The sequence below is a fragment of the Pinus tabuliformis genome, chromosome 1_2 (genome assembly GCF_031772625.1).
Source record: "Pinus tabuliformis cultivar Carrire ecotype Pingquan chromosome 1_2, CPIR1, whole genome shotgun sequence".
Taxonomy (NCBI): domain Eukaryota; kingdom Viridiplantae; phylum Streptophyta; class Pinopsida; order Pinales; family Pinaceae; genus Pinus; species Pinus tabuliformis.
The window spans coordinates 560,495,071-560,510,259 of NC_142298.1; the positions used below are offsets into that span (position 1 = coordinate 560,495,071).

Sequence of the window (15,189 nt, forward strand, 5' to 3'; positions counted from 1 at the left end):
TTGTACATGAGGGCATGTAATGCTACAAGAGGGGTTCTGAGAGGCTTTTGAGGATGAAAATGATGTCTTGAGGGTATGGACAGGTGGATGGAGATTAAATATAATGAAGGGAGGTTGGGTTGAGCTCCCTAGCCAAGCCCATGACCTCTCAGAGGTATGTCTTGCACTAGGGTAGATGCTCACGATGTCCTAAGTCTACTAGGAAAAATGACTTATGGAAACAGAGTTTGGGACAAAATTGAGGGTGGACAGAGAAGGTCGAGGAATCCAAGATGGAAGTGGAAAAGGTGCCCTTCCTTGCAGATCAACACAACCCTGCAATCAATCACATGCATACATCCATTGATCATTAACAAAATGATATAACATATGATGGAAAAGATGAGTTGAATTTAAATAACATCTATTTTATGCCATAACACTAATCTAATCACTAAACTGACTTCTAAGCTACATAAAGCAAATTTAAATTATAACAACTAGCATTCATCTATTTCCAAGAAATCATAAACACAATATTTTTGGACTGAGGTTGTGAATCCTTCCACTCATTCTCCCACAAGAGAGGTGATGTAGAAGCTTGCAACCACATGTTTTTATAGCTTAATCTCTACTGAAATGAAAGAAACTATGAACTGCTTGGAATCAAGAACAAAAAAAGGTACAAAAGAGGGACCAAAGCCTCTGGGTTGGGCCCCAACCCAAGGGTCTCACCCCTCTGAAAATAACTTATATGCAAATTAATATCCAACTTTTCATTATTAGAAAGTAAAGGTCTCATACATCACATAAAAGTTTAGAAATGACAATGTCAAGCTTCAAGCTCAATAGCTACACCTAGCTGAATCAAAACTTCGAATCCCAATGAGCTTTTCTTCTTATTTTTTTTTTTTTATATATAAAAGGGTAGTTGATAGCAGCTCCCTTGAAAATAGGAGTGATTCTCTCTTCGATCTCGAAAAGGGTGGATATTATCCCTCTTGAGCATCTCTTGGACTAGGAGTCACTCGGCTACCAATGCATACAAACTGGTAAGAGAGAATGTTGTGATCCCATGCTGACTTAGGGAGTTAAGGAGGTGGACAAACCCCCTAGATTCTCTATTGGTTGTCTCCATCAAGCCCCTGCATAGTAATTGCCTAAAAAATGCTTCTTTTTCTTGCAATTAAACCACATTAGGCCACATACTATGACAAACACATTTTACTCCTCTTACTAAGCATAACATAACAAACAATGTGAATTAATGTGAGAGAAGTATAGTTTGAAGGTTGGAGGATGACATGATGATCTTCAAAATATACATATTGATGGGACTTGTTGACTGCTCTGTGTCAACGACCCATAGTAGTACACCCCATTTTTTCGCAAAAGGGATAGCGCCTGATCGGCGTGTTCGTGCCGTTTAACTATCATCACCAGCTGATCATCATGTTATATTGTAAACCCTTTCTGCATGTGTAAATTGTAAATAATTTCAGCAGATCCGTGTCTTGTATGTAATTGCCTAGGTAAACCTAATTTTCTGGTAACAATCTACATTCTGGGAGGTTTTGTCTCACCGATCCATTCTCAGATGGTCGGCAGAGTTTTCCTTCGGCCTTACCCCAAATCCGGAGTGGATTTTGTCACTAGGATCTTAGGGGAGTCCTAGTGTTCTAGATCGAGTCTATGTAAAAGTGATTTGGGAATAATCCTAATTATTTGGTTAGGTTATTTTTTTACAAATTGTTTGATCTGTTAGATTATATTTGTGTCGCAAAACTCGGTAGTCTGTGAGGGTCTTTTGCAAATGGGTTTTCCCCCTTGAGATGTAAAAGATGTGAAATCATGATGTAAAGTGTCTTGAGGGTTGGAAAAATAATTTCTCCCCTCATAGGTTAATTAATTAAATTTTTTGGCCAAAAATTTAATTAAAATCCTAAGCCAAAAATTTGATTAATTCTAGGTCCTAGGTAAATTTAAATTCTCCAAAGGCTAAATTCGTTGGTCCTTAAAAAGTTAAATTTTAAAAGGTCCAGGGACTAAGGTAAATTAATTATTTTGCTAAATTTTAAGCCTTTGGTCCCTGGGGTTAAGTCAAAGTCAAAATTTTGAGGAAATTAATTAAAAAAATTAATTTTTGAATTAATTAAAATTCATTTAATTAAAAAATTCGAATTTCTTCAATAATTCAAATTTTGACGGATGAGATTAAAAGAAATTTTAATCCTCATCAAGGGTCGAGATTGCTTTAACGAGGATCACTCGAACTAGCCATTGGAGGATATATCTTTAAATAGGAGGTCATTTGTCAGTTGAGATGATCCGATCTCTTGATGTATACTAAGCGAAAAGCTCTCTTGTAATTTTGTTCTGAGCAATAAAGAAAGACTTTGGGGTTAATTTCTGTTGGTGTTACTCTTCATGGAAATGCTGTAAGATGTGTCATTTTCATGTACGGATTTCTTTTTAGCTATTGATATGGCTTTCTGAAGAGTGATTTGAGTACAGGTATCTTGCTCAGTTGCTGGGATTTGAATGATAATTTAAGTTTTGAATATAATAGCAGGTATCTCTATTGAATTTGAATTTTATTATCGTTTTCTTGCTCTATGTTGATGGTTAAATTGAGTTTTGCAGGAAAGTCTTGATTTTTAGATCATCAGGCATTCGGGGAAGTTCTCGGTTGAACCAGCCAACTCCCGATCCGTGTTTTCTGAAGAGCCCAGCTTAAATTTGATCCCGAGCTTATCATAAGATATTTTTTATGGGTGATGCATGAAGGGTTTTGAGCTCAGTACCTCCTTTAAAAATTCAAAAAATTTATTTTTTTTTTGTGCTAAATCGTTAGATCTGGCTGTTGAGAGCCTTAGATCATCAGATCTAGGAGTGGAGTCGGACTCACACTCCCTAGATCTGATAGATCTGTCATTTATGTACATAGATCTGTAATTTTCTTAAGTTTTCTGACTTGGGATTTCTGGGTTTCAGTTTTTTGGGTCATTGTCTATATCGTTTGGGTGTTTTATTGTTGTCTTGCAGCTACAGATCTGAAAAAGAAGATTGTGTAGAGTCCAGATCTAGGCCTTGGAGGGTAAGATTTGGATCTCTGAGGGTCCATCAACATCATTTTGGCAGGGATCATATCCAGATTTCATAGTCCAAGGGTTTAAATTTATTTATTTTTTATTGTCGGATCTGGAAACTTCATGAGGGTTTCATTAACAAATCTGAGGCAGGTGGATTAAATATTTTAATTAAATCTGGAGAATTTTCTATAAGGGTTTCATTGATAAATTTTAAGCATAAATATAACATTCCAATCTGTAAATTTTTCTTCAGTTTTTGGCTACCTGGCTGCTGCCTGGGATTTTATTTTTATTGCAGGAAAAATTCAAATTTTTCCTGGGCAAATCGGCTTAAAACTCTTGCTGTCATCTCCATCAGCGACCTGCAAAAGCGTGATCCCTTATCCACTGCCCTTTGCTCACCATTCGTTCCCTGTCTGCGTTCCTTTCTCCTCGCCCTTCTGCTGCAAGCAAAACCCTCCTCACATTTTGTACTTCCTTCTCCATTCCGCAACTCCAACCAGTCCATCGATTGCAAATCTCCCCATTCGAAGCCACATCCTCCTTTGCTGCACCGCTCAGTCAACCTGCATAAATCCGCTTTTCTTTTACTGTCCCTCCTTTCTGCTGCATCTCCATTTGACTGCCTATCCCTCCTCTCCACGCAGCTTTTCCTCTTTCGCTTGTCAACCTGCAAAGTAAACGCTACAATTTACAACGCTTTCTCTTCGCTACTTGTCTCCCACAGTCCCTTTAGCTATCCTATCGCCGTTGTCCAAGTCTGTAAGTTCCAACTCCCTCGGCCTCCTCATGTTTTCCCTCTCCACCGTCGAGCTTTCTCCCTCCGTCTCACCTGGAGAGCAACAATAAAACACACTTCGATTTTTTTTTTATTTTTTATTTTTTATGAGTGCGATCAAGTTAGTTCCATTTTTCTTTTTTATTTCATTTGTGTTAAAGCTTAGAGATAGGCGTATGTATAAAAAAATTTCTTTTTAGTTTTATTTGTTTTTTTTTGTTTTTGTTTTTTGTTTTGTTTTTCTTTTTTTTCACATTTAAAAATCTAAAAAACAATTTAAAAAATATAAAATCCTAAAAATAAAATAAAAAGCATTTAAAAATCTTTAAAAAATTTTGACATTTGATTTTTTACCCTTTTTTTTATATTTTGATTTAAAATTCTAAAACTTAAAAAAAATCTAATATATTTAAAAAACATTTAAAATTCTTTAAAAAAATTAAAATTTTCAAAATATAAAATTCTAAAAAGTTTTAAAATCCTAAACATTTAAAAATCTTTAAAAAATTCTAAAAATTCTAAAAATTTTAAATTTGTGACTAAGGATTTAAAATGAAATAAATTAAGGGGTTTTCGCTTAAACATTAAATTTTTTAATGTGGCCTATGACCCATTAAATTTTTTATTTTTTATTTTCTAACCTATTGATTTGTTTTACTTCATTAATGTTTATTGCCTAAATTAAAGTCCCTTGGTGTTTCTGATGTTAAATGATAAATCTTAAATTTTATGATTCTTCTATGGTCAAGGTGTGATAAATCATATTGACTGTTGGAAAAGGTTAATTAATCCTAAATCTGGGCAGTTGATGAAAATCATTTTAAATTTAGAATATAGCATGTTACAGTTTTGGGTTTTTGTATTGATTATTCATGACTGTCATTATTCGTCACATATTGGAAAAGTTATTCTAGATGACTTGTTTTCTTACTTAATCTATGGTTAATTCAAATTAAAGGCATTGGTCAATAATTGCTTCTATCTTGTGGTTGTGTTTTGGTTACATTTGCGTTTAATCTATTCATCTGAATTAATCGAGATTCATTTAGATTCATCAGGTTGTCCATCATTAAAATCTCCTAGAGCCCGTGATCCAATGGCTTTCTCATCCATTTATCTTAGAGACTACTCCCCTTGACTTGCTTAGGAGAGAGTCTAAACGGAGTAAGGATCAAGAGTGACAACTCTTACTCTGAGCGTTGTTGCGGTGCCTATATACTTTGTGTGACAACATGACTCATCACTAACAACCATGTCATAATAAAATCATAGCCATTAGTCATAATACTACAACTAGCACCCACTTACCCTCAAATACATATCAACTATCTCAGCACCTAATGTGTTAGTACAACCATCTTAAAGCAAGATCATTCCTTCCTACAATATTATAGACACATGCTCATATCATGCAATTAATTAAACATTCAAACAACATATAAAAGACATAATAGACATTGAACACTCAAACAACAAATATACAAAATAATAAAACATTCAAACACCAAATAGACAACATAAATAAACTCATACCTCAATGCATCTTAGGAGAGGCTATTACATCTTCACAAGTCAATCCAGATAAGCACGATACATGATAATATCAAGAACTAACTGCCATACAAGAACCATGATGGAAAGAATCCTCATGCCTATGACCATAATAAAATTAACATGACTGCCATGCACATAATTGTAATGCATATAACAACAAATTGCTACCTTTCATGACTCTCTAAGGCATGTGCATATGACCGCACTGATCAACTAACATCTATCATGCAAGTAACCACAACAACAATAGAATGGCAGACATGTATATAACCATAATGTATATAAAAATCATTAATCAACATGCCTGCATGCCCAACATAAAAACTTGTATGATGATCTGCTCTTATCCTGAGATCTAGTGTTGCAACCATTCTCTGGTGATATTCATCTCCTACACTATCTTGGCAAAAATTTCAGCCTCATAAAATACCAATAACATCATAATGACATATATTACATCCAACAACCTTAACCATAAAAATGCATGTATAACAACAAGCATCTAGCTCATCCAGTCCAAGTATTTGAACCTGGCTATGATACCACCCTGTAACCTGCCACCTCCCACATTTACCCACTTTCACCAGTTTGCCCAGGGTAAACATGAGCTGAGGGTTACTATGACAAGACTCAACCTCCTAAATGACCTTAATGAAACAGATTCGAAAACTTAAGACCTTACTAACTTCCCTTATGTGCTACAGGACCTCCAGGAGCAACCTAACCCCTCCAGGTGTCCAACCTTTGGGACGACTCTCGTTTTCACTTACCTAGGGCCCTAGTCACTCCCTTACCAAGGCATGCAAGTGATTCTAGCCCTCCAGTCACACTCATAATCCTACCTCCACGCGATTGTGGAATTTCCTAGTCAGTTCTATGTTAGTGACCCCGAATTTTAAGCCACTTTTTCAAGGCTAGGACTTAGGCCTCTGCCCAGAACTTAGTGAAACTTCCAGAGATGATAAATGACATAGAATAAAAGCTTATGAACCAAATCTTGAACCAGGATTGACCTGACCTCTCCCAATTAGGACTAACATTTCGTCAAACACATGGTGAACATGCAACCTACAAGTCATGAATGAAAATATGCACATAATGATCTGAAAAGTTATCTAAGGTTAACAAGAAGGAACAATGCCTTCTCACAATAACTCTCATAACACCAATTAGGTTTTGCATCCTGTTGACGGGCCAAAATGTACCACCAACGACTAAGGGGTCTCCCCCGTGTGAAGTCCCAATTAGACCTCACACTATTTGGGATAGGAGCACCATCCGGTATGTGGGCCCGACTACCAACATGAATATTTCTGCTCTTGTTTATAAAATGAGAAGGTGCTAGAGTGGGGCAAGAATGCAATGCTCGGGCAGTGAAACAAAATCAACCGAAGATTGAAAAATTGCAGAAAGAGGTGCAAACAAGTCTCAACAATAATAAGAAGAGACAAACGATGAGAGGGATTAGTGAGCTAAAACCCCATCAGACATTATAAACAGGAACATGCCAAAAGTCAATTGTAAAGTAGTTCACAATAAGTCACCGACATGGCAAGGAACAAGTAAACACAAATTCAAAGGTGAAACATACATGCAACCACTATGTATCAGTACATAACATCTTGCATATATGAAAAAACACATATGAATATGGTGAGGTACCAAACAACTAATACAACCACCATGAATAAGCATGGGAATCAGTGCCAAAGATAAGAGAAAACATCTTATCACTATTGTTGCAACTTCAAATACATAACATGTAATTGGTAAATACCCAATAGTGGAACATGGGCTGTTCATATCATTGCCCGGTGCCAAAACCCTAGCCCCACTACAAATCCCTTCTACCATCTACCAAGAGCTAAGTGGCTCTAGCTCTCAAGAATAAATCAACTATCTATCTTTGCCTCAACTCAAGTGATAAAATCCCTCTGAATGAGGTATGAGGGAACATTTATAGAGATGAGGTGACTGTTCACCTACCGTGACCCTTGGCCTTCCCTCATGACCTTTCAGCTACCCTCATGACTCTTTAGATTACCCACTTCTTTCTCAGGCCAAAATGATTGTTACAATGCCCGGATCAGACTTAACATGGTAGCTGATATAATGGTGGGTGATATTTACATCACGATGAAAGATATGGAGAGAAAGATGTGGAGGGCTATTGGAAACCCTAGAATGCTTGTTGCCCATATGTTGCAATGATGAAAATGCTTATTCCTGGAACCAACTTATTCTCTTGCCGCGATGCTTCACTCACATTCATCAATCTTTTGGTGGTGCGCCTTTGAGTTTATTGAAAGTTTCTTGGAACCTGGAAAAGAGCAGCTTGCTTGCTAAAAGGAACTCCTAGTGCTAGATCTCATTGCTGACATTCTTGTGAAACCATGAAAATATGGATTGTGAGATTTCCTGTCGTTGTGCCTTGCTTAAATCCAATCACCTCTTGTTGTTGTGTTCTATATTGAAACCCTTGGTCATGTGGCTTCTGCAGCAACCCTAGTTCCCTTCTTCCAGGTCACATTCCTGCTTTCTTCCGTGATCTGCAAGAAAACACATCATATTATCCACATACATATTGCAAACACAAGGTCACTTAATAGGGTATAAGATTTAATCAATAAACATAAGAAACAATTGTTATTGAAAATAATAGATTCTCGTAACAACATTTAAGACAGAAATGAAAAGCACTCATATCCCTGAAACATTTATGTAGAGATTCGTTTGTCGAGTCTTCTTCGATCCCTTAGAAACATTTCAACTGCCAGCTTTGAGGAACCATTCTGTTGCATGAGTATCATACTGTGTGGCTATCCTTATATGTTAGTCAATGTCAAATTTGACATTTCAGGAATGTGCATTGGTGTAGTGCATTCCTCCTACTCTCATTTCTTGTTGACTGAACCTGCATGATTTGCTTTCTGCTCACAAGCCCCAAAACGTCCTGCGACCAGTTGCACCCAAGGACTGCCACTTATGAGCTCTTGTGGTGGTCTTATAATGGAAGTTGCACTTATGGCTAGAACATTGGTACTTTACAATGTGATGGGATATTATGAGTGGGAGTGCGACTTTTGGGAGGTCGCACAATTGCAATTCTCGGCAGGTCACACACTTTCGAGGCTTGCCTGAGGAGTAAAATGCGATCCAACAACTGTGAGTTGGAATGCAACTCAGTGGTGGTCGCACAGTCGCAACAAAGTTGGTCACACTTCCAGCTGAGATATAAGATGTGACCTGGAGACTAACAAGCTCTCTAAATTAATGTGACTGATTTTGGAACTTGGTGTTGGTGTCTTTACACTCAGTGGGATACTTTTAGTGAGTTTGTTGCCTTTAGTAGAACATATGCCTGGGTACTAAATGAGAGTTTGTAGCGTAGACTTGTCCATCGTCTCCCCAAAGTGAATGTTAGTTGCTTGACTCATGTTTTTCCACCTACAAATCTCTCGCTCCGTCTGACATGGATCGTATCTATATATATATATATATATATATATATATATATATATATATATATAGATATATATCTATATATATATATATATATATATATATATATATATATATATATATAGATATATATATATATATATATATATATATATATCAGTGAGGAGTTTAGCTTCTTATGGCGAGGGAAAAAGGAGAGATCGAATGCTAGAGTCAGCGGCCTCTATTAATTGATCGAAGGTTTTTGATCCTGCAGCTTAGTGAGTGCTGGAGAAGTTACATGTTCACACCGCAATGAAGGTCGCTCCCTTTGGCTACTTGTGGAGTGCGGTGTTGCGAGCTTTGGTGGAAGCGCAACTTCTCAAGGGTTGCACAGTCGCGTTACATAGGAGGTCGTGTTCCCTAGCTACTCAAGGAGTGTGATGTTGCGACTTATGGGCTTGCCAAAGGAACTACGACTCGCAGAATGAGTCCAGATCAACATTCAACTTCTGCAACAGCTCCTCTAGTGATATGTGTGTACCAAGCAACATAACTCCCTGTGCACATTCGCATATGCATTTTTCTAGCATAACTTTCCTGACGTAGAACCATAAACCTGGAGGATCCTATTTACATGCGACTTCACCGAATAACAAGACATGCAATGTCGAATTTTCAAAAGGTCATTAAATAAATAACTTGGGCTTCTAGCTAATGTTGCGAAACGACCTTCAATGCATTCTCATGATTAACATTGATTATTTTGAGGATCCCCTTTCAAAGCTTGTTTTTGCAAAAGATACAGCCACTGCATGTATGGAATATATGACTCTTTAGTCATGCTCAAGGTGTTTCTTCCACCTGGCATCTAAACACCCAAGTTAGGCTCAAAATATCCTCTTTGACCTGCGCCTCTGATGGCAGCCTTAAACAGCCTATGACCTCCATCTCCTTGGTCACCTATGCCCACTATGCATCATCTCTCGCATGTGTTGGTCTTCAAGGTTTCTAACCACATGGCTATAGTCCCTTCTCAAAAAACAAACCTCCCATACTACTTTCAAGTGGGTTACAATGGTTTAAATTAAGCATTAACCCTTTATCGTTTAAAAAAATTCCAACATGTCATCTATTAAATAATCGCCACGTATTAAAGAGTGTATCTTGTGTCCAGTTCACTTTTCCATTCGATTCCTTAGGAGAGTAGGTGAGGTTCATCTTGAGAGCGTCTTAGCAATGTCGGGTCAAGGAATTTCTTAACATAACCGTTGCATAGTTGAGTGTATACCCGTGGCATCTTCAATCAATTTCCTGAAAAGGAGGTGGGATGAAAACAAGTTAGCCCCCGATAGTGATATTTTCATGTGAGAACATGGAAACCAATAAATAAATAAACTAATTCGCTTCAGGCGCCTAGGCAATGAATTATCCTAACCAAAGTGCTACGAATTATATGGGTTGGTCAAGTTTGGAGACTGACTCAAAACCCTCTGAATCTATTAATTGCGTTTGTCTCTGATATTTCATGATGCCCAAGGTGATGATGCACTCATAGGGCGCGTTCCTTGAAATGCTCATGACCATGCATTTGGGGGGTGAAGATTAATGAAAAACAGGGCTTCAAAGACACACGTAAAGGTGATAAACTTAAAAACCATAATGCACATGGTGGGATGGGGAACCAATTATGAAAGTAGGTGAGACATGACATTCAATGATTCTTACCATAATACAAAATAGATAATGCAGCTCTGGAGGAATATGAATTAGGTTAAATCATATGGGGAAACATTCTTGTGCCAATTTAGGGTTTCTCTCCAAACCCTAGTATGGCCAATCATAATGAAAGCCAGATTGGGGACTTGTCTGCCCACACACGATGTCACCATTGATTGAAAGGCATAAGGGAAATATTTGAAGTCTTGGGAAAGACATCACACTTCCAAAACCCCAATGGAAGGGTTGGGTCGTTGCGCAAGATGGGGCATGACAAAAGAATGCAATATATATCGCATGATTACACGAGTGAATGCATCAACCGGGTCTAACAAGAATAAGACATGTGGTGAATTAGCCAATGGAAAACTGGAGGGTCCCTGGATGGCTTGAGGCGAGTAGTGGGGGGACCGGAAATTTTATATATGTCCAAAATTTTGGGTGGTGCTGTAGCAGCTACAACAATTGGTGAACCACTGGTAGACTCCAGTATCTTTGTCAATATCCCTGTAATAATCCAAGTCTAGGTATGATGCAAGGAATATTGAATGGTTTCTATGGGCACTCCATGCATTGCCTCAACCTTTGGAGATATGCCTTCCCTTCGTGTCTCAACTAGGTCTCTCCAGTCAGTAAACACCCAATTAAAGTTCACACCTGCCTGTAGTTGATGATGATGTGAAGAACGTATCAAAGGGCTTATTGTATTCAAAATTCTAAAAGTAAGTTTCTGGTGTTGCTCCACTGCTAGCAGCCTTGACAGTACCCCGGTGGAGTCACTACAAGAAATCACAAATGTTGCTCCACTGGCAGCGAGCGTTGCCCGTGGCTCGGCGGTGTCCCTTGAAGAGGGGGAGGGGGCGAGATCTTTGCGGGTGCGATCATACCAGCGTTAATGCACCGGATCCCATCAGAACTCCGCAGTTAAGCGCGCTTGGGCTAGAGTAGTACTGGGATGGGTGACCTCCCGGGAAGTCCTAGTGTTGCACCCTCCCCCCTTTTTTTGTGCGACTCGGCGGAAGCGATCGACGTTAATGCGGAACTCCGCGGCTGCGCGTGCTCGACGGTAAATTGGATTGCGTGTTTATCTTGTTTTGCGACGTGGGGCTACTTATATATCGATTTATAATGGAATCCCGCGAACGAAGAGATCGCTGGAGCATTAAGGGGGCAGGGGGAGCGTAGCTGAGGGAAACGGCGACTCGCTCTAAGACTGCTCCGAGGGAAATTCGAGAAGGGGTTTATCATCCTGGTCGGAAGTCACGGGCGGGATCACAGTGCAACGGAGGCGACGTATTGCGGCAGTGGGCGATGAATCTAGGACCGTTCGCATCACCGCTGCGAAGATGACACGAGGAGAGTGGGTAAGAGGTGTAGATCATATATGTACTTTTGTAGGAATTCGAATTCCGGAGGAACCCGTGGATCGTTCACGGAAAGGCCGCGCGAGCTCCACGCAGCGTCGTCGGTGGTCGCGGAACTTATGCCATTTTTTCTCTTCTTTCTTTCTCTCTCTCATTTTTTCTTCCTTTCCTCTTCCCCCTTCGTTCTTCCCCTAGTTCGTTGGCTCCCCGCGGGGGCGGGAGGCGCCGCCAAGTCGGGGAAGAGGGCGAGCCCCTGCGCCGAACCGTTTCGGATCGAGGGCCGTGGATGGGGCCCGTGGCTCGGCGGTGTCCCTTGAAGAGGGGGAGGGGGCGAGATCTTTGCGGGTGCGATCATACCAGCGTTAATGCACCGGATCCCATCAGAACTCCGCAGTTAAGCGCGCTTGGGCTAGAGTAGTACTGGGATGGGTGACCTCCCGGGAAGTCCTAGTGTTGCACCCTCCCCCCTTTTTTTGTGCGGCTCGGCGGAGCCAGTGGAAGTGATCCTCGCGGGTGCGATCGCGTCGACGTTAATGCACAACTTTGCGATTACGCGTGCTCAACGACAAATTGGATTATGTTGCGTGTTTATCTTGTTTTGTGACATGGGGCTACTTATATATTGATTTATAATGGAATCCCGCGAATGAAGAGATCGCTGGAGCATTAAGGGGGAAGGGGGAGCCTAACTGAGGGAAACAATGACTCGCTCTAAGACTGCTCCGAGGGAAATTCGAGAACAACGCACCAATTTATCATCCTAGTCGGAAGTCACAAGTGGGATTACAGCGCAGCGGAGGCGACGTATTGTGGTAGTGGGTGATGAATCTAGGACCATTCACATCACTGTAGCAAATATGACACGAGGAGAGTAGGTAAGAGGTTTAAATCATATGTACTTTTGTAGGAATTCGAATTTTGGAGGAACCCGTGGGTCGTTCACGGAAAGGCAGCGCGAGCTCCACGCAACATCGTCGATGATCGTGGAACTTATGCCTTTTTTCTCTTCTCTTTCTCTGTCTCTCTCATTTTTTTCTTCCTTTCCTCTTCCCCCTCCGTTCTTCCCCTGGTTCGCTGGCTCCCCGCGGGGCGGGAGGCGCCGCCAAGTCGGGGAAGAGGGCGAGCCCCTGCGCTAAGTCGAGCTCCATGCGCTGCTCGAGGGCAAGCTCATTTTTCTTTGGGATTTCATCATTATTTTCAGAGATTACTTGTTCTTCCCATGTGTCGCCATTGTTGTGGTAAAAAACACAACACCCCTATTTTGACTTTATTATTATCCTAATAACTATGGGGACCATTTTATTTCTTTTATCATCATTTTGTTTTATTTAAGTTTCTTTGATTAATAAAACTTTGTTTTAAATTTTAATTAATTAGGATTAATTAATAAATAGCCCCCAAGATCAAACTCATGTTACAACATGTGGCAATGAATGTTTAATAAACAAATAGTGGAACTTTAGGTTATCAGAGTATTCTTTTGAAAACCTTTATAACCAAAATTCGATGAAAATAAAGTGGAAATTAATGCAAATAACACATAACACTTATAGAAAAACATTATCAGAGAAATACCCATATTGAAGTTTTTGTTATGAGTCACATTATGAAACTTTCCATAAACCAAATTTCCAATATCTGTTGGACCCACCTGCCACATCAATTCCTCTGCTCCCTTATATTGGAGAATCCGTTATCAGAGTTCTTGTTATGTGTCACCTCTTAAAAGTTCTGATATGACAGATATCCAATGTTCCGATATCATATAAGCTCTGATCTGCGATAAGCGATATAACCTCCCTCTTCGACCTATGATATTCTCTCCTTTGTCGATATGTCAATCCCTCTGATCTCTGGTCTCTGATAATCATATCCCTCCAATCTTCAATTCATATATCTCCAATCGTCGATATCCCAATGCACTCCCCCTCCGACTTTTGATATGTCCCATATGATTTAAGATTTTGTTTAATTGTGAAATTGTGTCTGCTCATATATCAGAACTTTTGGAATGACACACATCTAAAATATTCAGTTATACCTAATCTTTCGATCTTCGATATGGTTGCGGATCCAATGGGATTTATCGCAGTGATTTAATAAAATATCGCATCTGCTTCTCATTAGAACTTTCCATATATTGCAAGGTTTGCAAAGTGTGCCATGTTAAAACTCTGATACTCAAAACCTTCGATATCCATCTGCGTTCGCCTCTTGTCACACTTTGGTTTGGTCGTTACTATTAAGTTTTGAATAAGTCATTGTTAATGGTCTCAGACTATTTATCATTGGGTTTTCATTAGGATTAGTTTAGATTCAAATTATTTGTAAAATGTTGATTGCTTTGTTGTATTTGGATTACAGGGCCAATTCTGGAATAACTTTCTCTTCCGATTTTAATGGAACAGCTGAACCACTACAGTGCTAAAGAAAGACAGAGGTTGTTGAAAAAGGCTATTTGGAAAATTTGTTGGAAACTACCCTTCCACTCATTTGAAGATTGTTTGAATCTGATCCAAATGAAGCTTCTGAGATCTTCTAAGTTTAGATTGTGATTCAACAAAATACAAAACCTCCAGATTCATTTACTTTTTATTTCTCGTTTGTTGAGAAACCAAAGGGATCTGTTAACTTTGAAACTTTGTATAAATACCTGTCTCTTCAATAAGATCAAAGGGAGGTCATGATCACACACAGGGGGCTCTGTAATAATTCGATTTGTGCTTTCACACTATTGTAGAGTGCAAAGAGTTTTATTGTAGATATTGTAGAGAAGTTATGTCTCTATTATAAAGGGACTTTGCCCTATCGCAAGCAATTCATTAAGGGTTAGAGATACTCTTGGAAATGTGGTAATAAAATTTTGACATGGTTTTAATTAATTCTTATTCTTGTGTACTATTACCGGAATGTAGGATTATTGTCTCACTGTTAAAGTTTCATTATTGGTTTTGATCTTTATTCTAAATAGTATTATGTTTCTTTGATATTATGCACTATTGTTGTGTCATTGACATTTTGTTGTTGAAGCTTTGTTAAAGCTATCTTTGCAGGGTAGAATGAGATCGAAATCAATCTTAATTCATTGAAGTATTCTTATGGTGACTGATAACTATTTATTATTCATTTGCAGGCTTATTTTGCTTTCACTTGTATTAGTTAATGTGAACTACTTCCTTTAATTAATATAAAATCACATGATGAATTATATCAGTTCTTCCCATGTTTTAATTAGCTTGCTCTTGGATTGGGAAAGGGTTAT

General features: G+C 38.9%; 2 non-coding genes and 1 pseudogene across 2 annotated transcripts; 2 read left to right on the forward strand and 1 right to left on the reverse strand.

Moving 5' to 3' along the window:
• Window positions 1–3,360: 3,360 nt before the first annotated feature.
• Window positions 3,361–15,189, reverse strand: part of LOC149206828 (putative pentatricopeptide repeat-containing protein At3g13770, mitochondrial pseudogene) — a 65,236-nt pseudogene continuing 53,407 nt past the window's right edge.
• On the forward strand, window positions 11,437–11,555 carry LOC149206829 (5S ribosomal RNA). Its single transcript, XR_016253208.1, has one exon. It is a non-coding gene; the product is annotated as a 5S ribosomal RNA (ribosomal RNA).
• On the forward strand, window positions 12,271–12,389 carry LOC149206830 (5S ribosomal RNA). The gene has a single exon (XR_016253209.1). It is a non-coding gene; the product is annotated as a 5S ribosomal RNA (ribosomal RNA).